The following is a 17238-nucleotide window of genomic DNA, read 5'->3' on the forward strand; positions in this document are numbered from 1 at the left end:
CCTAATTTGAGCTATGAAGAGGCACCGGTTACGCATTATGATGCGTGAAGTAAAAAATTTACGCAATAAGAAAATCCGTTAGTGAAGGTGTTGTGGCATAAACACGAATTGAAAAAGCCACTTGGGAACTTGAGGACTCTATGAAAGAAGCGATACGAGCCTATTTAAGGTAAGATTTTGGGGGACGAAAATTTCTTAAGTGGGGAGAGTTGTGACATCCCAAAATTGACCCTAGTCGGGATGTGGTTTGGGACCACAAAAGCTGAGGCATAAAAATAATTTATAATTTATTTTGATGCCTATAATATGTTATTAATTCATGTGTGACATTTTGATGTTTAGATTTAGAGTTATAAATGTGAATTTCACTAGAAAGGGCCTAGTAGTAAACATTGAAAGTATGATGGGGAAATGTGGGATGACTAGTTTATAATGCATGCAAAAATAAAGGTTTGCATGTCAAATTTCCCCTAACATGAAGTGGCCGCCATGACAAGGAATCATGGGCTAAACATGTCATGAAACATGTTTTGTTGGTGCACTAGGGAGAAACAATAAACAAATGAGTATGGGTAATAAAGAAAGAAAAAAAATGTGTGTGTGTGGTGAAACCCCCCTTGCCGTGCATTGTGGAAGAAAAGAAAAATTTTGTTCATCCATTTTTCTCTTCTTTGGTAGAAAATACTAAGGAAAAAGGAGGATTTTTGCTTCATGCTTGGTTTAGAAGAGAACTAGAAGGAGATTTGGCTATACTTGCATCAAGATTAAGGTATGTTTGAGGTTGTGTCATGAGATTCATGCTTGTTTTGGTTGCTAACTTGATGTGCATGTTAGCCATGGTTCAAATCCTTGTTATGCCATGCATGAAGTGGCCAGCCCTTATGTTGTTTTAGACAATATGAGCACTTGATATCCATAATTCATGGTAAAAATTGATAATGGGTTAGGTACAATATGAGCACTTGATATCCATGAATTCATGGTAAAAATTGATAATGGGTTAGGTAAATGTTCCATGATAATGGATTAGGTAAATATTCCATGATAATGGGTTAGGTAAATGTTCCATGATAATGGTTTAGGTAAATGTTCCATGATGGGCATTTCATGTATTTTGTATTAAAGAATTAAATGGATGAAATATGAAATTTTATTAAGAGAAAAAGGGGTGAAAAGAACAAAGTTTTGTCCATCTTTGTTCATCATAGCCTAAAGTTAGAGACGAGAAAGGAGAGGAGAAAGCTCTTGAATGTTTGGTCACTTGGGGAAGAAAATTGAAGGTAAGTTCATGGTAGTTTGCTTCTATCTTGATGTTCATGAGTTCTTCTTGATTCTACCTTAACTCTTGAAGCATATTTTGGTTTTTAGTTGTGTTGTGAGCATTTAATCATGAATTAAAATGAAGGAAATGGTTGTTGTTTCATGTTCTTTTGATGAAAAATGAAAGATAGGTGAAGTTGAGCCAAACAAATGAGCATGCATGTGCCTTAGATGCTAAGGGGAAAAATCAGCTAACATGTTGTGCTTTAAAATGATGAAATGGAGATTATACTTAAGTAAAATCATAGATATGTGATGATTGATTGGTAATATACATGTTTAAATAACAAGCATGCAAGTTAGGTGTGAAAGAGTGATTTGGTAATAAATCTGCTTGGGACTGCAGCAGTAACGTGACTTTAGAAATCCACCATAAATTGTGGGAGATGAGTTAGAAGCTGCATAAATTATGTAATTAAAGATTAATGAGTCTAGTTTCAAATAAAATAAACAAGAACATATTTTGAATTCTGTACAATGAGAAATTTGATTCGTAATAAAGAGTGGTCAGATTAGTCAAACAGTGAAACATGGGAAACTTTAAGAAAACTCTGGTATTGATTGGGCATACCAAAAATTCTGAAAATTTTATGGATAGAAGATATATGAGTCTATTTTCAAGAAAAATTACTGGCACTTAATTTGGAGTTTCTTAGCTCTAGTTATAAATAATTTAGTGACTGTTACTCAGGAAGACAGCTTGCAGTGAAATTATGATTATGTGGTAAACATTGACAAAAATTTGTTAATGAGTTGCTTATTGTTTTCTTATAAGCTTACTATGATCTGTAGGTGTGGTTGGCCGAATATTGTAAGGGGTTAATACGTAGTTTGTATTTGAATAGTTAGATTAACGTGTTAGTAATCCAATTGTAGGCGGTTCGTGTGTGGATCTCACAAGATATCGTCGCAAATAGTGTGTAATCGACACCCTCTCATAGACTAGATTGGCAAAAGCTGAAAAGCCGAAATGCCGAAAAGTCGGTATTTTGGGAATTTGCGAGTGTCCGAATGCTCGTAAGATAGTTGGGTTTGTATATTTGGTAATCTAAAGTAATAAACTGCAGTACGCGCGATTTCTTACATTTTGATAATTTGGGCTTAATGGGCCAAAGATCAGGTTCATGGGCCAACGGCCCAATTCGTAAGTATCTTGTGTAAGTGTTCGATAGTACGTAAATAGTTAGGATATGCATGAAAACCCTAAAAGCAGCTAAATTACTATAATACCCCTATGTATGGAAAATTACTGTTATACCCCTAGGTGCAAAATTACCGTTATACCTCTAGGGTTAATTTTGACTGAAAAGCATGACGATCTGATTCTGTATGATGTATGCCATGATTATATATCTGTTGCATGGGTACATGGGTTATATTATGGAGGAAGCATCCTGGTGGCTATGCCACGATTATCTAATCTGGTGGCTCTGCCACATATATCTGTTCTGGTGGCTATGCCACGATTATCTGATATGGTGGCTCTGCCATATATATCTGTTCTGGTGGCTCTACCACAATATCTGTATCTGGTGACTTCGTCACAATATCTGGCAGCCTCGCTGCGATTTCTGTGGTGTGTAGCGGTTGGGTGGGTCGAGTAGTCTCCCCACATGGTGTAAGGCTGGTACAAGGGTGTTATGGATGAATCTGGGTTGGGTTTCTGCATAAACATGTAATATCTGTTCTGTTCTGTTATGGGCCTATGGGCTTCATTCTGAAATCTGTTCTGGGCTAAGGCCAACTTATTCTATTTCTGTGGTTTGAGCTGATTTAGACTATGGTTGGGTTATTTTACACACTGAGTTTTCTCAAACTCACCCCTTATTTTTCATCCACGTAGGTAAACCCCAACCATAGTGGGCTTGGAGCTGTGAGGGAATTCAGAGTGGCCACACGTTCTGCAAATTCCTATTTTCTTCCAGTGAATTGGACATCTTTTCTTTTATTTTTATGATTTGGGTTTTAAGTTGTAATAAGGCCGCTTAATTATTTTTGATGGTTTTGATATGTTTTATTAAGATAGGTATTACTTATATTAACTGTTGGAATTGGATAGCTTTAGGGCGTGTTTTCAAAAACAGTAATTGATTTCAAAATAACACAACAACAAGCAAAGCTTCCGCAATGAAGATATTTTCCAAAATTAATCACTTTTTCTAAAAAGGACTTAATCAAATCGGTTTCCTAGAAATATACATGACGTTAAGGTGCGGCAATGGCTGTGTGCATGTCTAGGATTGGATCTGAAGGGAGCTTGGTACTTAAGCAGTCCGATGGACTCATCTCCTCTTTTCCAATTTCCTACCTGGTGCATAGCTTCCATTCACTTGGTTAGTTTAACAAAAGTCAGCTTTTAAAACACTAAAAAGGGAACACGGGTTTTTGACTTCAATGTGGCACGTCGAATTCGGCCTTAACGTCTGGGCCGGGTTTGGGGGTGCTACACTTTTATTCAAAAAATCATTCAATTCAACCCATATACACATAATTAGGGCATTTTACAAATTAGCCCTTACATTTTTACATTTTAACACTTTAGTCCCTAATTCATAAAATCACAAAATACACAAAATTCCCTTTTATACATGTTAGGCCGAATATTCACTTAGCTCATACAAACCCACACATTTCATTTATATTTCATTTATTTCATATTTTAGTCCCTCAAAATCTCATTTTCACAATTTAGCCCAAATTACTCAAATACATCAAAACTTCAAAGACAAAACATGTTAACCCAATACATATTTTTCATTTACTATCATCAAACTTCATAAAACTCATAATTTTATCAATGGCTCAACTCAAAATCATCAACAATTTCTAAAATTCAGACATGGGCTTGATAGAATACAGTGCAACGATCACAAAAATATAGAAATTATCAAAAACCGAACAAAAATCATACATTAATCAAAGAAGACAACGCCGAACCCTAGCTTAGTCTTTTTCTTTCTTATTTCTTTGTATTTTCAGCAATATGAGATCTTAATGGCCTAATTCTTTGTTTTAATTATAATAAGCTTATTTCATCATTTACTTATTTACCCTTTGTAATTAAACATATAATTCATATTAATTAAGCTCATTAATGTCCACTCATACTTCCAATGGTCAAATATCAACATAAGGACCTTTTCTTTAATAAGCCATAACAAATAGCACACTTAACATATAGCATGCAACTTTTACAATTTACGCGATTAAGTCCTTTTATCAAATTGAACACACAAACGATTAAATTTTCATACGAAATTTTCACACATACTAATTCACATATAATAAGCACAAAAAATAATATTAAAATATTTTTCTGACTCAGATTTGTGGTCCTGAAACAACTATTCTAACTAGGGTCTAAATCGGGCTGTTATAACTCTCAGGGATTTTCATCCCCGAAAATCTTACCGTTGAACAGATTCGGATATCACTGTCTCATAGCATCTTCGGGCTCCCACATAGCCTCTTCAACACCGTGTCGATGCCACATTACTTTTACTAACAGAATTTTCTTATTTCTCAAATCTTTAACCTTGCGAGTCAAAATATAGATCAGTTCTTCATCGTAGGTCATATCAGACTGAATTTCAATCTCAGACGGAAAAATCACATGCGAGGGATCAGATCTATATCATCGAAGCATCGATACGTGAAACACATTATGAATTTTTTCTAATTCTGGTGGCAAAAATAGTCTATATGCAACGGTCAGATACACTCGATAATCTCATACGGCCAGATAAACCTCAGGCTCAATTTGCCTTTTCTACCAAATTGGAGTATTTTCTTCCACGAGATACTTTCAAAAACACTTTGTCACCGATCTCAAATTCAATATCTTTTAGTTTAAAATTCGCATAAGATTTTTGTCAATTGGAAGCTACTTTCAAACTTTCTTGGATCACTTTTACTTTCTGTTATCAAATTAACCCCGTGAATCTTATTCTTACTGAGCTCAGTCTAATACAAAGGTGTGCGGCATTTTCTACCATATAAGGCTTTGTACGGTGCCATTTTAATGCTTGATTGAAAACTATTATTATACGCGAATTCAATCAATTGAAAATACTTTTCCCATGTACCTTCAAAATCAAGAATGCAACATCTTAACATATCCTCGAGTATCTAAATAATCCACTCGGATTGACCATCCGTCTGCGGGTGAAAAGCAATTCTGAAATGTAATTTGGTACCTAGTGCTTCTTGTAGTTTCTTCCAAAACCGTGAAGTGAATCTCGGATCTCTATCTGACACAATAGATAATGGCACACCGTGCAATCTCACAATATCGAAAATGCATAACTCAACTAATTTATTAAGTGAGTAATCAGATCGTACCGGAATAAAATGAGCTGATTTCGTTAATCGGTCAACCACAACCCAAATAGCATCTTTTTTTCACAGAGATAGGGGCAAAACTGAAACAAAATCCATCATCACTCTATCCCATTTTCATTCTGGAATCATAATCGACTGTAACAAACTAGATGACACTTGATGTTCAGCTTTGACTTGCTGATAGATCAAACATTTCGAAACAAATTTGAAGATATCTCTTTTCATTCTAGACCACCAGTAATGCTGTTTCAAATCATTATACATTTTTGTACTACCCGGATGCACAGATAAACGACTGTTGTGGGCTTCTTTCAAAATCATCTGAATCAACTCTGGATTTCATGGAACACAAATCTGATCTTAGAATCTCAAACAATCATCATTACTAACTCGAAATTTAGAATCAAAATTCAAATCACACTGAGCTCGTTTTGTTATAATCTCATTATCAGCCTTTTGAGCATTAATAATCTATTGTAAAAACAACGGTGTCACTTTTAATTCGGCTAAGATCAAACCATCATCAGACAGAACCAAATGAGTATTCATCGCATGTAATGCAAACAGTGACTTTTGACTCAAGGCATAAGCAACAACATTTGCTTTTCTCGAATGATAATCAATAACAAGCTCGAAGTCTTTTAACAGTTCTAGCCATCTTCTCTGTCGCAGATCCAAATCTTTCTAAGTCATCAAATATTTCAAACTTTTATTATCTGAATATACATGACATTTCTCACCAAACAGATAGTGGTACAAAATTTCAAAGCAAACACAATAGCCGCCAATTCCAAATCATGATTCAAATAGTTCTTTTTGTGCGACTTTAACTGTCTCGAGGCACAAGCTAGAACTTTTCCTTCTTGCATCAAAATGCAACCCAAACCATTCATGAAGCATCACTGTAGATCACAAATTCTTTACCCAATTCTGGTTGTATTAACACTGGAGCTTTAGTCAATAGGGTTTTCAACTGATCAAAGCTTTCTTGACACTTTTCAGACCATTCAAAATTCACATCATTCTAAAGTAGTTTCGTCAACGGAGTTGCAATCATAGAAAAGCCTTTTATGAATCTTCGATAATAACCAATAAGTCCTAGAAAACTACGGACTTCAGAAACATTTTTCGGAGGCTTCCAATCTAGAATAGCTGAAATCTTGCTCGGATCAACTCAGATACCTGATGCTGACACAATATGTCGCAGAAATCCAACTTTGCTTAACTAGAACTCACATTTGCTATACTTCGGATACAACTGCTTATCACGCAAAGTCTGTGTAACAGCTCGATTTTGGGCTTAGTCGGAATAGTAGTTTAGGACCACAAATCCGAGTTTGGGAAATTATTTTTATTATTATTTAGTGTCATATCATGATTAATTGAGTACATGAAAATTTTGGTGAACTAATTTTAGTGTTTATGAGATTAATTGTGAAAAAGGACTAAATCGCATAAAAGGTAAAAGTTTTATTTTACTAGGCAAAGGTATTAAATTACTAAGGAACCTTAATTGGGGGTCTTTAAAGTGTAAATGTTAGGTGTGTTTGGTAACTTAATTGAATAAAATAAAAATAAAAGAAAGAGAACAAGATATTATCTTCTTGTTATTTTCTTCTCCACCAAAAATACCAGCAAATTAGGGTTTTGGAAGCTTGAAATTTTCAGCCACTCTCCATCTTAGAAAGTAAGTGATTTAGATAGCCTTACTTGATAATTTTTGTGTTTTTGGAACCCCTAAAGCTTAATCTAGCAATTGGGGGACTATTTTACAAAATGGTTGAGAGTCTAGGGTTTTGACATGAAAGCATATGTTATGTTAATTGAAATTTTATGGAAGAATATGAGTTATGGTTGTGAAATAAACAACTTTTGCGAAGTGATTTTCGTGGAAAATACCTAAAAGGACTATTTTGTAAAGTTTGTAAAATAGATAGTAATGTTGTGAAATAATGGGAATTTTGGGTTACCATAAGAGTAAGAAGGGTTCGTCTAGGCTTATGATTTAAAGAAATCAGATAAAAATCGATTTACGAGCCTAAGGGTAAAATCATAATTTTTGCGAAGTTTAATGACAAAACAATCATTTTACCAAAGTATGAGTCTTGAGTTAAATTGAATAATTTGAGTATTAAATAAGCTAAATTTTGACATTTTAGATCAAGGGAAATGTGATTCGGGTCTTGATCGGGGAAAGAACAAAGTTTATGAGGATTAAGTTCGTTCCCATCATTTTGTACCGAGGTAAGTACATATATAAATAATGTGTCATTATAACTTACTTTTAAATGTGTTGATGATATATATAATTAAATGTTTTATTGTTATCATGTATCATAACCTTATTTGTTGTCATGACAGTATAAATAATGTGATATAAAAGTAACCTACATTATGAGCAAGTGCGATGACCACGGGTTAGATTTCAAATCCCGTTGAACCTCAGGAATATTATAGGATACACAAAGTAGGTCATGAGAAACTATGTGGTCTGAACTCAAGAGTTGTGTATGAGTTCATGAGATGAATATTATATGTAATATGGGTCTTGTTAATGGCTTCGTGACTAAACCCCTGAGTAACTCACTGAGCGAGCATTTCATGTTAACACTATATGGATTCAGGTGCTGACTTTGTGTACAGACGTGTGAGTAGCTTAATGCGCAGGCATTACATGATAATGCTACGGAGGTCTGGGTACTGACTTGGTAAAAATGCTCGTGAGTATCTCAAAATACGAGCATTACATAGTATGAGGTAGCTCTGGCTACTTTTATGGCACTTAGGTGCAAACTTCCCGTGTATCCATTAGTATTCCGAGGGTTCAACGGGTAACTCGAAAAGTGAGTTGATGATAATTCCAATGAGGTATGTCATTAGAGAGAATGAACTTGAGTTATTTTACAAGTGATTACTGTAACACCCCTCGCCCGTATCCCCAACCGAAATAGGGTTTAAGGTGTTGCCCGACTTAAACTCAGTCAATCACACAAAAACAATGCCGAAAAATTTCAATCAATTTAAAACTTTTCTTTTCACATGCAATCTGTCCCATATATGGGCTTACGGGGCCCAAAACATCATTAGCCAACACCTTTGGCTAAATTATAATATCACATACTCAATATTAAAACCCTATACATACCATAGACTCGAAATACTAGGATTTACTTACACCAATAGCGTGAGCTCGACAATGTGATAATATCTCCGGTGAACTCCAATCGGAGCAGGTAACCGAAGTCAACAATCTATAAAACAGAGGAATGTAACAACAGAGTAAGCTTTCATAAGCTTAATAAGTCTTAAGCAATGCAAACAAATAAACGCAATTATACTTCGATTATTCAATTTCTTAAGTGGCCATATTCTAGGTATATTGCCATCTGGCCGAATACACACAAACACATAATGCACGTTTAGCATTCTTATCACACTTAATCTGAATTCGTATAACATAATTAAATCGAATACTTTCACATACTTTCACACCCTGACCCGGTGTATCATGATCATAGATATAGTTATAACATTTATTCACGTATGTATCACAATGCACGCTTATGATTCATTGTAGATCAAACTCACATATGAGTACATAATGCGTGCACGCCCACTTAACGTCTCGAATGTATTCATTTGTCAACCTAACACGAGGTACCTTAGTCATGGACTTTTCTCAAATCACCGGCATTTTGCCTATTAGGCTCGAGGCCCGATATCAGTTCACCGGCATTATAGCCTGCTAGGCTCAAAGGCCCGAATAGTATCTCACCGGCATTATAGTTTGCTAAGTTCAAAGGTCCGAATAATCAAGTCAACAAGTTCCATATAACATATTCATATCAATTAAGTACTAACATCATTCGAACGTATATAATTATACATCTCAGACACTTTTCTTTCATCTCATTTTCACACTTAGCATTTGATAGCTTATGCATAACATTTCACTCACGTTCATTTCAAACTTATCATTCGATTATAAAAGCATATTGCATTTTTACCAACATGAAATACTTTCCATTAGGCCATATAAGCATGATACAATACACTATCATTTCATCTTTAACATTCGGCTAAACCCTTATCTTACAAGGAACACTGAATTCACATAACATATCATTTCACCGGCATTACACTTGCTAGGCACGAAGGCCCGAATACACATCACCGGCACGAAGCCTGCTAGGCATGAAGGCCCGAATACACATCACCGACACTAAGCCTGCTAGGCACGAAGGCCCGAATATAATACCAGCACTAGGCCTGCGGGATTTATCCCGAATATAATACCAGCACTAAGCTCCATATGAACACCATCGTTTACATTTGGTTCAAAAGTCATTCATAAATATCACATATCCATTTCACCAGTCAAACTTAACCCATAGTGACCATTTGACTATAAGTTATATACATAAATTATTTATCTCACAACTTAATTCAAGTAGAACCAAAAGGTCACGATTCATCTAATATATACATATTGCTCACTGATTCACACACCCTTTCAAATTAGCAATTATAAGTTGGTTCCGCACATAGCCCATCCTTATCGATAATTTACGATGGTTTTACCCTTACTCACATATATGTCATAGGCATTTTTACCTATGCTTTGCAATTCACATTCATGATTCAATTCCAATCGATTTAACATGCATAAGTACATATCACATACCTTAATAATTTACTTTACGGAATGAATCCACATATCGTATTAGCCCATAGTCTTATAGCACCACACTTTTAATAGTTTACCTCATCGAAGTTCACATTTAATTACTTTAGTGCCAAGCCATATTTGGCTACCACAAAGGACTAATAATAATAATTTTATACACATCATGGTTTCCTTTAGGTATTTAATAATCACAAATCGTGATATCTCCACCAGCACATATACGGCACAGTTTATTCATTGTAACACTCATTTAGTGCATCAAATTTCCAAATCCAATTCAACTTAAGCATAATAGCCATAATCGGCTTATAGCCTTAAATCATTACATATTCGGCACATTAACTAAATAAAATTTACATTCCCTTTTCCATATTAATTTAACTCTTGGGCATATAAAAAGGAATCAAGCTTAAACACTTAAGAACTTACCTTGAATGTTGCCGAATGATTACAACGGCTATTCGATTACTTTCTCTTTTCCCTTATCCGAAATTTTCCCCTCTATGCTCTTGAGCTTAAATTCAAAGATTTTTAAACTAGTCATTATTCGACTATTCGAGCATCACTTTCAAAATATAATATATACATATATATATATTTGACTTTCACACCTACTGATCATAGTAAGCTTATAAGAAATCATTAAGCAACTCATTAACAAATTTTTGTCAATGTTTACCACATAATCATAATTTCACTGCAAGCTGTCTTCCTGAGCAACAGTCACTAAATCATTTATAACTGGAGCTACGAAGCTCGAAATCAAGTGCCGTTAATTTTACCTGAAGGTAGACTCATATATATTTCATCCACAAAATTTTCAGAATTTTTGGTTTGGCCAATCAATACCAGATTTTTATTAAAGTTTCCCTGTTTCACTGTTTGACTAATCTGACCACTCCTCACTACGAATCCATTTTCTCATTGTAAAGAATTTAAAATATGTTATAGTTTATTTTATTTGAAACTAGACTCATTAGGGAGTCTAAGCATATAAATTTCATCTTATGAACATTTTTTTACAATTTATAATGATTTTATAAAGGTAGAACAGAGGATCTAGAAGTCATTCTGACCCTATCCCACATCACTTCAAATATCACATTATCGGAAATTCTTTTGCTTACACGGTTTGTTTTATTAGAAACTAGACTCATTAAGATTTAATTACATAATTTATTCAGCTTCTAACTCATCTCAAACAATTTATGGTGATTTTCCAAAATCACGTTACTGCTGCTGTCCCAAACGGATTTATTACCAAATCACTCTTTCACACATACCTTGCATGCATGTTATTTAAACATGCATATCACCAATCAATCATCACATATCTATAATTTTACTTAAGCATAATCTTTATTTCATCATTTTAAAGCACAACATGTTAGCCGATTTTTCCCTTAGCATCTAAGGCACATGCATGCTCATTTGCTTGGCTCAACTTCACCTATCTTCCATTTTTCATCAAAAGGACATGAAACAACAACCATTTCCTTCATTTTAATTCATGTCCGAATGCTCACAACACAGCCAAAAATCAAAATATGCTTCATGAGTTAGGGTAGAATCAAGAAGAACTAATGAACATCAAGATAGAAGCAAACTACCATGAACTTACCTTGGATTTTTCTTCCCCAAGTGACCGAACATTCAAGAGCTCTTTTCCTCTCCTTTCTCTTCTATTTTCAGCTTTCATGAACAAGAATGAACAAAAACCTTCTTCCTTTTTGTTATTCTATTACTAAACATTTTATGACACAAAATAACATATATTATTTGTGCCATACTTATGCCATAACTTCAATAAACAAATTTGCACATGTTGTCTACCATTAACACCATGGTCGGCCACTACACATAAAATGGGGAGTTTGACATGCAAATCCTCCTATTTTGCATTACTATTTATTAGGCCACTACATATTAGCCTATAGCATTTTCAAAATTTTTCACATAGGTCCTATTTCACAATTTCACTCACAAATGGCAGAATCAAAGCATGGGATTTTCACACATGCACTTTCACATGAAATAAACACATAATATAACATTTGATTATTTTTGGGACTCGGTTTTGTGATCCCAAAACCACTTTCCGACTAGGGCCAAATTAGGGCTGTCACAATTACAGGTATGTGTAATAAACCTATGAATAAGGCCTTATTATGTGACGAGAAGTAGCAAGTATGCGTAAATGAAGTGAAGAGTAAGATAGAGAGGTCTAAATTATATACATCATTTAAGTTTAATAAATTATCATTTAATGAATGCGTTCCTACTTATACATATTTGCATATATGTACTTACTAAGCTTTATGCTTACTCCCTTCCTTTCCATTTTCTTACAGTACTGTCAAGCTCGTATCGGGGATCAAGGAACGTCGGAAGCATTGATCACACTCTCACTTGAAGTTTTTGGTATAGTTAATTTAAATGTTGTAATTTTGGCATGTATAGGGACTCGAATCTTTGGTTTAGTGTCTTGTTCGATTAGCCACAAGTGTTGGCTCTTATGATGGATGTGATAACATTTTGTATGGGCCATTAATGTTAGCTAATATTAATTATTATTAGATTCGTTTGATGCAAATTTCCAATGATTTTGGCCGATTTGGTTATATATGTTATGCTTGTATTGGTTTCATTGATCTTGTGTAAGTTAGTGCAAGGAAGGGTGGCAAAGAGGCTTGGTAAATAACCTTATTTTTGTCCACACGGGCAGACACATGGGCGTGTGTCTAGACCGTGTGTGACACAGGGTCTACCTCACGGGTGTGGAGTTTGTCCGTGTGTCTCCTGCACTTCAATTTTACAAGTCAGTATGCATGGTAGTAAACACACGGGTAGATACACGGCCGTGTGTCTCAGCCGTGTGAAGGGCACGACCTAGCACATGGGTGTGTGCCTTAGCTGTGTGACCTTTAAGAGTTGATGACGTCAGAAACAAAATGTCAAGGTTTTTACAAAAAGGCTGCAACACGGGCATGCCATGGCCGTGTGAGGGACACGGGCGTATGCTCAGCCGTGTAAAAACCCCTATAGGTTCGAATTTGAAATTAAATTCACATGGGTTTGAGGCATGGGCGTGTTGCCCTTCCACACGGGCGTGTGGTCCTGTTTCATGATGAAAATTTTCTAAGCCCTCAAACTTTCCAAAGTCTTCGGTTTAGTCCCGAACCACCTCAACGTATGATTTGGGCCTTGTAAGCCCGTTTAAGGGACGTTGTACTTGAGAACGAAATGTTTTAAATAGAACGAATTTTCTTATGGCCCGATTTTGGCTGAGTGCTTATGTTAAGTCCGGTAATACCTCGTATCCTGTCCCGGTATCGAACACGGGTAAGGGGTGTTACAGTCTGTAGCACTATTTTCAGATGTTTGGCATGTTCATTTCCATGATGCGAATAAATAAAAATGTCATTAATGAATACAACAAAAAATCAATTTAAATACAGTCTGAAAATTCTGTTCATCAAATCCATAAAAACAGTAAGTGCATTCATTAATTCGAAAGGCATAACTAAGAACTCATAGTGTCCGTACCTCGTTCAAAAAGTACTTTTCGGAATGTCTGAATCTTTTACTCTCAACTGATAGTAACCCGATTTGATATCTATGTTCGAAAATACAGTTGCTTCTTTAAATTGATCACACAAATCATCAATTCTAGGCAGAGGATATTTGTTCTTGATAGTCACTTTGTTCAATTGACGATAATCAATACACATTCTCATCGTACCATATTTCTTTTTTGCAAACAGAACAGGAGCACCCAAGGTGAGAAACTCGATCGTACAAATCCTCTATCGGTCAACTCTTGCAACTGAGAGTTTAATTCTTTTAACTCAGTCGGAGCCATTCTATACAGAGCTATTAAAATCAGAGTAGTTTCCGGTACTAACTCAATGCTAAATTCAACTTCAAGAATCAGAGGTAATCCTAGAAGTTCTTCAGGAAACACATCAGAGAATTCACAGACAACAGGCACTAATTCAACTTTCCTTTCAGATACTTTCAAATCAATCACATAAGCAAAGTAAGCTTCACAACCCTTTCTCAAAAAACTCAGAGGTTTCATTGAAGATATCACAGCCGGCAACCCATTCAAATCATCAGATTCAATTCGAACTATTTCATTATTCTTGCATTTCAAATTAATAGTTTTCTGTTTGCAGTTCATAATAGCATCGTACAAAGTCAGCCAATCCATACCCAAAATTATATCAAACTCATAAAAAGGTAATAACATCAGATCAGCCGGAAAACAAATGTCTCGAAACATTAACGAACAATTCTTGCAGACTTTACCAACCAAAACACATCTGCCTAAGGGGTTCGATACTTTAATTACAAATTCAGTAGACTCTACAAGCAAAGTCTTACTGGTTACTAAATTCATGCATATATAAGAATGTGTTAATCTTGGATCTATCAAAGCAATCATAGAAGTATCGTAAAGAGTAAAAGTACCTGTAATCACATCTGGAGACGAAGCTTCCTCACGAGCTTAGATGGCATAGGCTCTGGTAGGTGGCGAGCCTCAGATCTAACAGTCGTATCTTTAGTTCCCCTCTGACTTCCAGTCACATTACCCATATTTCTGGGAGGTCTACCTCTAGTTGAAGTGTTACTCGATCTTAGATTTTGCACAATTTCTTGCTCAAAAGACTCGGGACAATCACGGATAAAATAATCTAAAGATCCATATTTGAAACAAGCCCGATCATATAGTCTACAACTGTTGGGATGTCTTTTACCATAGTGTTTACACTCAGGTTGATTGGATCAGACATTTCCAACACTTGCACCAGAAGTAGCTAGAGCTCAAAAGCTCAAATGCGATTTAACAGATCTCTACTCGAATACCCCATATTAGCCTTTGAACGGCTATAATCATCTCGGAACTTCTTTAACACAGACTCAAATGATTTATTTGTGGATATCTTTCTCATATCTTTAACTTCTAATTCAACTTTTATTTTCTCTTTCCCAAGGTCTTTAGCTTTACAAGCTCGTTCAACAAGTACTACAAATTCTTTTATTTCTAAAATCCCGACTAACAAACGGATATCTTCATTTAAGCCATCCTCGAATCTCTTGCACATAATAGCTTTAATCGAAACACATTCTCATGCATACTGGCTCAATCACACAAATTCTCGCTCGTATTCTGTAACAGACATACAGCCTTGTTTCAACTCAATAAATTCTTTGCGTTTCTGATCAATAAATCTCTGACTGATATATTTCTTCCAGAATTTAGCTTGGAAGAAATCCAAGGTGACTCGTTCCCTCAGAACCACAGATATTAGTGTCTTCCACCAATGATATGCCGTATCTCTCAGAAGTGACATATCACATTAAAGGCATTCATCTGGAGTTAATGACAATTCATCGAACACCCATATCATATTCTCTAACCAAAATTCAGCTCTCTAGGCATCATCATTAGTAGTAGCATGGAACTCTTCGGCCCTATATTTTCTAATTTTGTCAACTAGAGGCTTATACAACTGGATCAAATTAGCTTGTTGCATTACAGAGACTTGCAGAGGATTAGATGGGGGTGAAGGTTGTGGCACAACAGGATTAGTACGAATATATTTGGTGAACCAATCATTCATCATTTGATAGAAGGCTTCTTTAGCCTCTCCATCATGACTATTAGTAGCAGGTCTAGAATCGGATGGTACTGTCCCCTGTGCGAGAGCAGGCGCATTACTTTCAACATCGTCAGCTACGACTCGTTCGGGATCTATTTACTATAAAAAAACATTTTCATTATCAGAAATCATCACACTATCGTAGTTCGTATATATGGCATGTATAGCTAGACTCATATACTGTGACACCCCTAATGTGACCCTAGTCGGAAAGTGGTTTCGGGACCACAAAATCGAGTCACAAAAATAATTAGATGTTATATTCTGTGCTTATTGTATGTGGAATTTGTATGTGTGAATATTTCATGCCTTGATTTTATCAATTAGGTGCTAATTTATAAGAAAGGACCCATGTGATAGGACTTGAAAATGTGATAGGTGAAATTTAAAGTGGCCAAATAATGCATGAGTTATTGACATGAGGGACTTGCATGTCAAATGGACCACTTTTAATTTAGTGGCCGGCCATGATGATGGTTGATAGATATTATATGCATTTTTTTTAGCATGATAATAGTTAATGGTTTTATAGTATGGAGGAAAGAATAATTAAAAGAATGGAAGAGTGATAGAAACAAGGTGTGTTCATTCTCCTTCCCCCCCCCCATTGCCGTACCTAAAGAGAAGAAATTGAAGTTAAGGCATGGGTCACCTTTAAGGAAATAAAGGTAACAGTGTTCATCTTCCTTACCTTCTTGCACAGCCGAAACAAAAAAAAGGAAAGAGGAAGGAACTTGTCTAGGGCATTCGGCTATCTTGGAGGTTAAATAAGGTAGGAGTTCATGTTATTTCTATTGATTTTTATGAGAATCTAGCTAGTAGTCAAGCTCTTATTGCAACCCATATGTTGATTTTTCTTTAGTTTTGGTGACAAATTGTGCATAAGGTATTATGGGGTAAATGCAAAAAAAAAAGATAGTGTTTTGATGTTTTGGATAGAAATAATGGAAAGGGGAAAATATGAGCTACCTAAATAGATATATGTGAATTTAAAAGATGGTATGAACAAATGTGGAGTTTTGCTAGTTTAGGATTATTCGGCCAAGTGTTTATGTGGTGGAAATTAAGTGTTAAATGAAATGAAAATGATATTATATGGGGGTATGTATATTCGGCCATATGAGTAAATATGATTGGCATGATTTGTGTTTTGGAGATGTGTTGTGATGTTGATTATATGATTCAAAAATGAGGTATGTTAATGATGAAATATAATCGGCCATG

Source organism: Gossypium arboreum, chromosome 11 (assembly GCF_025698485.1).
Source record: "Gossypium arboreum isolate Shixiya-1 chromosome 11, ASM2569848v2, whole genome shotgun sequence".
NCBI classification, from domain to species: Eukaryota; Viridiplantae; Streptophyta; class Magnoliopsida; order Malvales; family Malvaceae; genus Gossypium; species Gossypium arboreum.